At 42.6% G+C, this 12,207-nt stretch overlaps 1 protein-coding gene across 4 annotated transcripts in view; it reads left to right on the top strand.

Moving 5' to 3' along the window:
• FGF13 (fibroblast growth factor 13) overlaps positions 1 to 12,207 on the top strand; it is a 523,122-nt gene that overhangs the window by 137,250 nt on the left and 373,665 nt on the right. The window lies entirely within an intron of this gene.

The raw sequence follows: 12,207 nt of genomic DNA, 5'->3' as shown, positions 1-12,207 counted from the left end.
GGTGATTGAAAACCAAGGCTCAGACAAGGAAAGGGACTTGGCCAAGGTGCCTAAACCGGTGACTGCCAGAGTCCAGTAGTCACATTTGCAATCTTCAGGTTAAGTTATATTCACCACTGATGTGTAGAACTAAATTATTTCTCTACCTTCTCCTTTTCTCCCTTCTCCACCTCTTCTTCCCTTCCCCCAAGGTCCCTTTCCCTTCCTTCGCCTCCTCTTTCATCTCCATCTTCTCTACAACCTCTCTGATGTGTGTCAAGCATGTGATCTAGCTAACAAGCCACTTTTACATCCATTATCTCCTATGATCCTTCATCCACGTTGGCCACAGTGCTCAGAAACGGAATATCTTATGCATGGACAGAAAGTACACACTAGAGGCCCCCTCCCACGTTCAGGCTGGCTGGCTTCCTGAGCGTTGTGCAGATGGTGTATATAAGCCATAGCCTTTCTCCCTGGGATACTTTCTGTAGACCTTTGAGTGTTGGACTTTCCCTGGCAGAGCCTCAGGCTCAGTGGCAAGGAAGGAAGGGAATTAAGAAGCTTTCCTCTCATTGGATCTGGATCCTATGTAGACCTTGGCTTGGCAAGCCTACTTCCCATATTGTCTGGCTGGCCCTGCTCTGTGGGTAGGGCCTCACTCACTGGCACTCTTTAGCCAAGACCAGGTTCTATGCAGGCAGCGTCACTCACGTGGCTGTCCAGGGCATACCTCCCTGAAGAGCTTCGGTTTTTAATAACCTAGCCTCCTGGGACATTAGATTTCTGTCCCAAAGATGGGGTGGGAGTGACATGGGGGAGAGAGAGAGAGAGAACTATAAGCATTCAAAAGGGAATTTCACGCACAGTGAGAAATTCGTGTTTTTCTTTCCTTCATTCACTGTTTTGTTCATTCCAGAGATGCATATCCATTGAGTGCCTAATAAGTGCCTGGTACCCCTTAACATTTTCCTTAAGGAGCTTATATTCTCATAGGGGGGGTCAGACAGTAAACAAATAGACCTATATTATATTATCTGGTAATTACCGTAATGTCATAATACTATGAAGAAAACTAAAGCAGGTGTATTAGCTTCCTAGTGTGGGTGGAGGGTTGTCCTTCGGAGCAGAGACCCTTCATCCACAGTTAACAGGGAGCAGCCAGAGCTGGTGGGTACAGATGCTGGTAGGTGGGTAGATAGCGTGGTGGGAGGATGTGGAATTTCTCCTGTTTCTTTTTTCTTACTGAAATCAGAAGCTAGGTCATCAGCTGAGAGCGAGGAGGAAGAAAGAGAGGTGTGAGCAGAGAGGAGACATGAAATAGCGTCTGGGGTAGGGGGTAGAGCGGGGTGGCAGGCGGCACTGAAGGCGCACACTTGAGGTTTGAGGGCATCAGTTTAGAAGGGAACAGACAGCACGGTGGCATGGTGGTCCAGTCATGTTAAGCTGCTTGCGAGCAGACATGGAGTCGTTCAAGAGTTAGGTGTAGCCTGAGTTGGGATGTTGTCAAGGGTGCATGAGAGAGGGAGAGAGGAGTCTGGAGGAGAGGGGGAAATGAGGCCAGGTACCAACCTCTTCTTGGATTTGTCTCCCTCCGCCCACCTCCTTAATGTTTCCTCGTTGCCTTTTCACGTCCTCTCTCATTTCATCACTTGGCAGGTAACACTTCTGCACAGGTATGAAATCTGTCCTCCCTGACTACAAATAGATATGGGGCAGAGAGTGAGAGAATGGCAGAGCTCCAGAAGAGATTGGCACTGGGGTTGTAGAATATTTAATTTTAAGAAGCTACATAACAGGTGTGTTGGGGAAAAACTGGCTATGATTCTGCTTTTTATGATCTTTTGAGGTAGCAGTCTCTTCATTTTGGTCAACGTAAAAGCCTTCCGGTCATTTGTTAATAATGATAATAGCAACTGCTGACATTTATTGAGTACTTGCCGTGATGAAGGCACTTCACTAAGTGCTTTAGATGCACTGAGTCATTTAATCCTCACAACAGTCATAGGGGTGAAGTACTACTACCCCCATTTTTAGGTAAGGTTAGGTAATGTATCCACTAGGACACAGCTAGCAAGCTTCAGAGCTAGGTTTTGAACTCAGAACTTTGTGATCGCATTGTCCACCCTCTTAACCCCTTCTGCACTATTCTTCAGTGCCCACGACTTTAGTTGGTACTCATCCATCTCTCCATTCAACAGAACTCTCCCATAGCCCATTCTATTCCAAGTATGTAACTGTGGTAGCTGTTGGGCGGGGAGAGGGTGTGCGTGTGGAGGTTCAGCCCCAAATTCTTCTTCCCAAAAAAGAAGCTAGAGAGGGAATGGCCTTTGTCCTGGGAAACTGTTCTGGGGACTTACGTTCTGGGCTTGTAGTATATATTCTGATGACTAGGCCTATGAGACCATGCCTCTGCCTCCGTTATCTCTGAGACCTTGTTACATCTTCTGGTGTTGCTGGTTCTGTGGGTGTTAGGCTTCCATCTTGTTCTTCCCTATGCTGTCGTCCTGCCCCTGCCCCTTTCTCTGAGCTCTTAACTCTGGTGGGAGAGTCTAAGACCTGCTCCTGGCTCCCACCTGCTAGGCTCGGCCTGGCAAATTGCCTTCCTATCATAATTAATGCTGCCATGTAAAATAGAATAGGCCTTCCGCTCACATACTGCTACCATCTTCCTCTATCCGTCTAGATCCAAGAAGTCTATATCATCGACATTAAAACCCATAGAAGCAATGCATGCTGGGAATCGGTCCTCCATATCAGAGCTGATCAGGATGGATTGGAGAATTCTGTAGATCTCATCTGTCCTAAACAGTAAATTAGCTGTGCTTGACTTCAGCTACCACATTTTGCCTGCTGTGAGCTTGCGCTACCCTTCTATGAAACGTATTTTGCAATGGTGCGGAAGAAATACACAAGATCGATTAGATTTGGCACGATTTGTGCATACTTCTGCAGTTATTGTAGTAGCTGCTTTAAAAGACTCAAAAGAATCCTTTAGCCAGTTTTGTTCCTCTAGAAAGTTTCATTTAAGTTTTAGTGGATGTTTTTATGTGTAAATCGGATCAACTTCCAATGATAGCTTCCGATGGTTAGCGTTTTGATGTTCTGTTTGCCCGAGAAGATTGATTTGCCATTATGGGAAAACGTTTGAACTAAAAAAAGTCCTCTCAACTTTGTTCACTGATCTTATCAAAGAAAATAGAAGCAGAACATGTAGACAGAAACCTGCAAATTAAATATACTTTTCCAATTCAAGTGTATTTGATCAGCATTCGTTATGGAACTAGGGCAGTAGTTGCTTCTTGATTCTACAATAACATTGAGGTTTAGATTATTTTCCAAAGTCTTTAAAAATTCAGTTGGGAAAAGGATAGGCAATATTAACTGCTAATAACATCTACTCTTTGGTAGTAAGTTAGGATACCTCATAGATCATGTCATTGTCCTTACAATTCCATCTATCAGGCCTGGTGGGTATCATGCAGTCGTGTGCTTTCTGGAAACAGCCGGGCCAGCCTCGCTATGTGGTGACAGATTGTTTAGGGTGAGCCAGTAGCGGCAGAAGTGTTAGAAAGCTTGTAAAGCTGATTTGCAGCCATGTGAAGGTTTAATTTCTTCTGCTTGACTCACAGGGATGGGTTATTTCACATACCGTTATTCAGATTCGGAGAACTGGGCTAATGGCCTTGGCTGTTTGCTTTCTTTCTCTGTCTCTCGCGTGTTTTAATCATTTCCTAATTGACTGACTCTTAACTAGGCATATGAATCAGAACCACTGTGGAAACTTTAAGGAAAAAAAAAAAAAAAAAGAAACGAACAAGCTTAAGCCCTATAGGTGTTGTTCAGGTAGCTCAAGTAGACGGAAAATGGTAGGAAAGATGCAGACACATGGACTTTGGTTGAATCCTAATTCTGTCATTTGCTAGTCGTGTGCCCTTGGGCAAATCACTTACCCTTTCCAAGTCCCCTCGCTTTCTTCATTTGTCACATGGGTAAAATGCTGCCACTGCTTTCACATGGTTGTCGAGAGGGGTGAATGAGTTGATGTACAGGGGACTGTACATAAGTAAAACATATACTTCCTATTTGAGTGCTTACTATTATTGACTCTTAGGTGGCAGTCAGGCTTCTGCATTTTAAGAAGTTTACAGGTTATCTGGAGTTCTATCCCCACTGAGAATTGCTGCTCCTAAAAGAGTCTTAAAAGATGGCTGTTAGTATGAAAATGGAAGCATCTGCCTCAAATCTGGCCTCAGGGGCTGGTTCAGGTTCCACGCTATGATGCCACTCCGTAAAACTATGTATGTATGTATGTATATATGTACTGTTTGAGTGTTGATGTTGTTCCTGGCACTGTGCTGGGTACTGGGGACACAGAGACCATGAAACATGGTCCCTACCCCTAAGAATTGAGTTGCCTAATACTGCATTCTGTTCTGTGATGAGGTGACACAGTATTTCTAAATACAGGATAGCAAAAATTCCCTGTGGCATTCAACGGTGGGTTTGATTTCTAAAGAAACCTAAACTTCTCCAAACATAGTTGTTTTAAACTAATCAGTAACAAACGTTCCGTTGGTAATCTTTTTTTTTTTTAAACATTTAAAAATTATTTATTTATTTATTTATTTATGGCTACGTTGGGTCTTTTGTTGCTGCGTGCGGGCTTTCTCTATTTGCGGCGAGCGGGGGCTGCTCTTCGTAGCAGTGCTCGGGCTTCTCATTGTGGTGGCTTCTCTTGTTGCGGAGCACGGGGTCTAGGCGCGTGGGCTTCAGTAGTTGTGGCACACGGGCTCAGTAGTTGTGGCTCACAAGCTTAGTTGCTTCACGGCATGTGGGATCTTCCCGGACCAGGGCTCGAACCCGTGTCCCCTGCATTGGCAGGCGGATTCTTAACCACTGCGCCACGAAGGAAGCCCGGTAATCTTTATTTTAATTCTCTTCCAGTGGCTTTTTAAGTGGAGGTACCATTGGCATTTGTTGAGTAGTACCATGTGCTAGACATTTTTATTGATGCTTTCTTTCCATTCTCGTGAAAATCTATGAAATTGTCCTCATGACAATTTATGAGGAACTAAAGGCTCTGAGAAGTTTAGTAACTTGGTCACGGTCATGTAGCTAGTAAGCAGCAAAGTCAGGATTTGAATCCAGACCTGTCTGACTCCAAGTCACATTTTCTGTCCACCCTTCCTTCGTGCACGTAGGAGTTAAAGATGGGAGCTAATTACTGAGCAAAGTTGAAAGGGCCACCTTGGCTGATGTTTGTAAAGAAGGCTAAATAGCTAATTGTGGTAAATGCACATAAGTGCTCAAGAAATATTAGCTGCGTTGGGCTTAGAGATCACTTATAATGTCAAGAATGGGCTGTGTGTTCTTTCAGGTTCTTTTTCCACTGAGTGGATCCAATTTTTTTCACAGTTGGTCTTGATTATTGGGATGATGAATTGAATGAATCATTTGTGGTTATCAACTGTGTAGTCCTCAGTACCATTCATTTAAACATCCTTCAGCTCAACTAAGTCATCTCCCATGCCCTTCTGCTTGAACCACAGGTTTGAGATTGTTCACAGTTTACGTGCACTTGGATCAAATACTAAAAACAGGACAACAGCAGCAAAACGACGTTTTATTTTACATTTTGGTCCTGAGTTGTTCTATTAGGTGCAGATTAAAGTTTCAGAGATGCCTCCTGCTCTTTAAACAAGGACCACCAAGGGGTCTGGTGAGTGGGCAGCTGGAGCCTACTAGAAAACAGGGCCATCCTTGTTGAATCAATGCACTTGAATTGAAGCCGTGCCCTCAGGGTCAGTCACCATCATATTCTCCAGTCCTTTTGCAGCATGATGAATCGATCCCCAAAGCAGCTCAGGTGCAGCGGTACAGGAAAAACGATCCCGCACAAAACCCCACCCCTTCAAAGCTGCATATTTCAGAGAGAACATTCTTTCTCCTCTTCTGTGTCATCAAATCGGCACACCTGTGCCAGGCGCTGTTTGCTCCATGGGCTGAAATACCTCCTCTGATACTTCTGGGCAGACCTCAGAGGCACAATTTGTTATCTGGGCCAGGTGACCTCGCCACCTTCAAGGCACTGAGTTCTCAGAGTTGCCAAAAGATCTGGGGAGGGCACTGAGAAAAAAATGGGAACTTTTCTCCTCCCGGGCTCCCAGTGAGAATCCGATTCCAGCCTCAGTTAATGGATTCTTTTTCACCTCTGAAGTATTCAGATTGGTGTGGAATCATAACTCATTAGAAACATTATGGTAGCATTTTATTCGTACTTCTACTTACCGTTCTTATTTCACTGGCCAAAGAGATGACAGGGGAGAACACGTCAGGTCATTAAAATAAAAAAGATACCACCCGTTAACGTTGGTTACTTTCAAGCAGATTAATCCTGTACATGCAAAAGATGCTGTGGCCCCTCTCTTCCCTTTACTTTTTCATTTTAGATTCTGGTGAACGTGAAAAACAGACGCTGCTTCAGGTAAATAGTTAGGTGTCCAGATGAGCTGCAAATTATGCTTCCATACCAGTGCATTTATTCCAGTGAACGCACTGATTGTATTTGACCATGTGATAATTAGGCCACATTCAGATCACAAATTCCCATTTTACACCTTTTGGGTTTTCTAATCCAGAATGCACTAATGGCCTACAGAGTGCTTTGGTGTTAGGTGACCAGAAAAGCCATTCGTATGATGTTCTTGCTTCTGGGGAGGTTTACATGTAGGGAAGGCTAGCTCCACACACAGAGACTGTCATGGTCAGAGTAGGGCACCAGTATAATCATCAGAGAGCACTTTTTCTTATGGGGAATGTTGGCTGGTGGTTATAGATTCAAGCTATGTAAATGAAGGTAATTGGAGAAATACACACACAGATGCCATTTGCTGTTGGATGGGTACCTTAATATTCGGGTATGTACAGGTTTAAAATTAAATTATCCATTCCAAACTCATGGGAAAATCGGCCAGAATAGAAAGACAGATTCAGCCTGTGGCCAAATTGAGAGCCTTTTCTTTCCCCTCCATTCTTTCTGATTTCAGTTCTTTCTTCCATTTAATTGTGTGAGCACCTCAGCCAACTCTGAGCCAGGTGAAGAGTGTGAGGTCAAACCCGTTGACTGAGGGATGGATAAGCAAGTGTTACCTTCCCCGTAATGGGCTTGTGAGCGTTTAAAAGGAGGGCTGCATGGAGACAGCCGTCCTTAATGGGAAGGAACAATATCCTGATTTGAGGCATTAGCAGGTAGCTGCTGCTTCTGCCGGTGATGAAGGCTATCCCTAGACAAGGAGTAATTGCCGATGAGTGTCTAGGTGGCCCTGGGAATAGCCTCCCCAGCGCCGCCGTCAGCCACCGGTGGAATTAGGCAGTGCCTGTTGCAGGAGGCTACTGGTCTGACAGGTGGGGGACAGAGGAACAGAGGAGTAAGGCAGAGTGGGAAAGTAGAGTCTGGGGAAAAGGAGGAACTAGGGAGTAGATCCTGGTTCGAATTCTGGATCTACTACTGATTCACCCATCGAACAAATGGCACTAGTGATCCTCTTGGAGCTTCCCATCTAGTCAAGAAGAGAGATCTTAAACAGATGATTCACGCATTTACCAAACAGGTGTTGAACTTACTATGTAACAAACACGGTGGGTGCTATGAAGAAAAAGTACATGTTAGGAGAGACCTGACCTCGTCTGGGGCATCAGTGAACTTCACTGATGGAACTTCATGACCAGAAGTAAGACCTGAGGTGAGAGATGAGGAAGGAATATGAAGAACGAAGAGCTTTTTAGGCAAGGGTGTGTAAAGGGAACTTTCCCGAAAGAGGGAAGAGCAGGCATAAGGAGAGAATGCAGCATGTTCTAGTGCATTACCTGAAGGCCAGCATGTCCGGAGCAGAGCACATGAGAGGGGAAGTGGGAAAAGCAGAGGCTGAAGAGATGGGAAGGGGACAGCACCTTCCAGGCCTTACCCATCTGTGGTAAAGTGTTTAAACATTTTTGGAAGAACAACGGGAAGCCATTTGTGGGTTTTCAGTAAGATAGTTGACCCTGGCTGTAAGGAGGTAGAGAATGGATCAAAGCAGGAGCCACGCTGGAGGTAGGGAGACTCTTTAGGAGGCTGTTGCAGTGGACTGGACCAGGCACGGCGGTGGCTTAGACTGGGATGGAAGCAGTGGAAGAGAAACATGGATGGACTGTGTGACCTTGGGCAGGTTGCTTCACCTCTCTGAGCCTAGATAGGCTTATTTTCTTTTAGGTCTGGTCTGTCATATGTAGTGATTTAAGAGCAGCCTTTGCTGCTCAGATCGTCTGCCAGCTATAACCTCCCTTGAGATGGCAACTATTCAACAAAACATTCTGTCCACACTTGATATATGAGGGAAAGACAGAGCTAGCTTGGAATTCTTTAGAATTGTATTTATTGCAGTTCCTTGAGGCTGGTGGCCTGGATGAGTTGTACGTTTTTGTGATAAACAGTGGCTTTGAAATGAATAAAGGAACATTGGCACAACACCACACCTGTTATTCCTCTCACCCTAAAGTACTAAACAAAAGGACCAACACACATCTCCCCTGTATTCAGCAGTAATTAAATACAACTACACTTATCTAGGGAACTGATAACAGTAGAGAAGTTTAGTGTCAGCTATCCAAGAAGAGACAGTCCAAGGACTACCTTTTGTTCTTAGAGTTACAAACACTTCCAAACAAAAATAAAAAGAAAATGCCTTTCAGGGTTGTGATATCTTTCCCCCAAACCTTTGAAACTTGGCAAACATTTCTTCTCAGCTCATCACAGTAAGCTGTGTTATAACTTTGCACAATGTTCAGTAGGGAACAAATGGCTCTGCGAGTAAAGTGTTTGATTCTAGGTTATCCAAACAACATTGCTGGTGAGGGTAGGAAAACAGTGAAACTAGTTGCCTAACTAAGCCTTTCAAATGGTTCGCTTCCATTTGATTGATCCTCGTTGTAGCTGAGGATCTCTGGACAGTGCCTGGTGCTAGACATCTTTGGGGAAGGCAATGATGGGGATCTAGCAAGCGAACAAATATTGTTCAGAATGTAGAAGATTTGAATAACAAAATGGTAAAACCTGATGCAGAGGACCTGTATAGAACCCTACACCCAATGATTAGAGAATAAAAATGATTTTCTAACGAATAGGGCACATGTATAAAAATTGACCTTGTAGTAAGCCTTAAAGGAAATCTCTAATACCAAAAAGCCAGTGTCATACAGACCAGGTTATTTGACAAAAATGCAATACTGTGTGATATTCACAACTATAAAATAGATTAAAGGAGGAAAAAAACCTATTGTCATCTCAAGACGTAAAGAAGTCACTCAGTAAACGTCAACACGAATAAGAAAAAAACCCTACCTAACAAACTAGAAGTAGATTCTTCACCTGATGAAGGCTATCTCCCAAAACCCTATGGCACACACTATGTTTAATGGTAAAGTATTAGAAGTCCATATGTCTCTTTCAAGTCAGGAGCAAAACTGACAAGAAAACTTGTAGTCACAGTTTTTATTCAGGTTTATAAATGAGATCCTAACCAGCTCATTGGGAAAAGAAAAATATAAGGGTTGAAAACACATTTTTATTTTCACAGATGGCATGATTGTCTACACAGATAACGTACTAGAATATGTAGACAAACGAATACAACTAACATAGGGTTCCACAGGTTTTCTGGGTATAGGCTTAATATATAAAAATCATTAGTGCTCCTCTTCAACAGTAAGAATCAAGGAGAAAATGTTATAAAGATATATTCTGACAACCAACATGGCATGCAACATTGGTATCTCTTTTCCCATGTTTCACTTTCTTTCAGGTCCTACGTTGTTTTTGTGAGGTTTGCCCATCTCCCCTCAGTATGCTTGGTTGAAGAGGTTTGTTCTTCCTTTCTTCTGGGCCCTCTAAAGAGAAATTAACTAACTTAAAACAAAGAACAAATGAAGAGGAGAGGATCGTTGGGAAGAACTTAGAGAATATTCCTTTCCAGTGGTTCTTCTTACAAGTCCACAGTGATTTTGCTGTAGCTACTGCTATGGAAATTGAAAACCAGAGTGTAGCACTGATTCTTCTGTACCCGCTTATTCAAAGTTCAGTTTGTTCCTATTTCTAAGTAAAGGAGTTGACACCCCATTAGAGAATGTGTTCCCTCACTTGAGTGTATTCAAGAAGAAATTTATCAAGTTCTTTTCTTTTTAAACCCATTGACTTTTTTTTTTTTAATTGGGGTATAGTTGCTTTACAATGTTGTGTTAGTTTCTGCTGTACAACAAAGTGAATCAGCTATATGTATACATAAATCCCCTCCCTCGTGGACCTCCCTCCTACCCCCCCATCCCACCCATCTGGGTCAACACAACACTGAGCTGAGCTCCCTGTGCTATACAGCAGGTTCCCACTAGCTATCAATCTTACACACGGTAGTGTATTTATGTCAATCCTAATCTTCCAGTTCATCCCACCCTCCCTTTCCCCCACCCCCGGGGTCCACATGTCCATTCTCTATGTCTGCATCTCTATTCCTGCCCTGCAAATAGGTTCATCTGTACCATTTTTCTAGATTCCACATATATGTGTTAATATACAGTATTTGTTTTTCTCTTTCTGACTTACTTCACTCTGTATGACAGACTCTAGGTCCATTTGCATCTCTACAAATGATCCAATTTCGTTCCTTTTTATGGCTGAGTAATATTCCGTTATATATGTACCACCTCTTCTTCATCCATTCATCTGTCGATGGACACTTAGGTTGCTTCCATGTCCTGGCTATTGTAAATAGTGCTGCAGTGAACATTGTGGTACATGACTCTTTTTGAATTATGGTTTTCTCAGGGTATATGCCCAGTAGTGGGATTGCTGGGTCATATGGTAGTTCTATTTTTAGTTTATTAATGAACGTGCATACTGTTCTTCATAGTGGCTGTATCAATGTGCATTCCCACCAACAGTGCAAGAGGGTTCCCTTTTCTCCACACCTACTCCAGCATTTATTGTTTGTAGAGTTTTTTGATGATGGCCATTCTGACTGGTGTGAGGTGATACCTTATTGTAGCTTTCATTTGCATTGATCTAATAATTAGTGATGTTGAGCATCTTTTCATGTGCCTCTTGGCCATCTGTATGTCTTTCTTGGAGAAATGTCTATTTAGGTCTTCCATCCATTTTTGGATTGGGTTATTTGTTTTTTGATATTGAGCTGCATGAGCTGTTTGTATATTTTGGAGATTAATCCTTTGTCAGTTGCTTCGTTTGCAAATATTTCCTCCTATTCTGAGGGTTGTCTTTTCGTCTTGTTTATGGTTTCCTTTGCTGTTCAAAAGCTTGTAAGATTAATTAGGTCCCATTTGTTTATTTTTGTTTTCATTTTCATTACTCTAGGAGGTGGATCAAAAAAGATCTTGCTGTGACTTATGTCAAAGAGTGTTCTTCCTATGTTTTCCTGTAAGAGTTTTATAGTGTCCGGTCTCACATTTAGCTTTCTAATCCATTTTGAGTTTATTTCTGTGTATGGTGTTAGGGAGTGTTCTAATTTCATTCTTTTACATATAGCTGTCCAGTTTTCCCAGCACCATTTATTGAAGAGGCTGTCTTTTCTCCATTGTATATTCTTGCCTCCTTTGTCATAGATTAGTTGACCATAGGTGTGTGGGTTTATCTCTGGGCTTTCTATCCTGTTCCATTGATCTATATTTCTGTTTTTGTGCAAGTACCATGCTGTGTTGATTACTGTAGCTTTGTAGTATAGTCTGAAGTCGGGGAACCTGATTTCTCCAGCTCCGTTTTTCTTTCTCAAGATTGCTTTGGCTATTTGGGGTCTTTTGTTTGTTTCCATATAAACTGTAAAATTTTTTGTTCTAATTCTGTGAAAAATGCCATTGGTAATTGATAGGGATTGCACTAAATCTGTAGATTACTTTGGGTAGTAGAGCCATTTTCACAATATTGATTCTTCCAATCCAAGAACATGGTATATCTCTCCATCTGTTTGTGTCATCTTTGATTTCTTTCTTCAGTGTCTTATACTTTTCTGAGCACAGGTCTTTTGCCTCCTTAGGAAGGTTTATTCCAAGGTATTTTATTCTTTTTGTTGCAATGATAAATGGGAGTGTTTCCTTAATTTCTCTTTCGGATCTTTCGTTGTTAGTGCATAAATATGCAAGAGATTTCTGTGCATTAAGTTTGTATCCTGCAACTTTATCAAA

This window comes from Balaenoptera ricei, chromosome X (genome assembly GCF_028023285.1).
Source record: "Balaenoptera ricei isolate mBalRic1 chromosome X, mBalRic1.hap2, whole genome shotgun sequence".
Classification (NCBI taxonomy): domain Eukaryota; kingdom Metazoa; phylum Chordata; class Mammalia; order Artiodactyla; family Balaenopteridae; genus Balaenoptera; species Balaenoptera ricei.
Note: the sequence above shows the minus strand (reverse complement) of the source record. Positions and strands in the feature narration are given on the sequence as shown.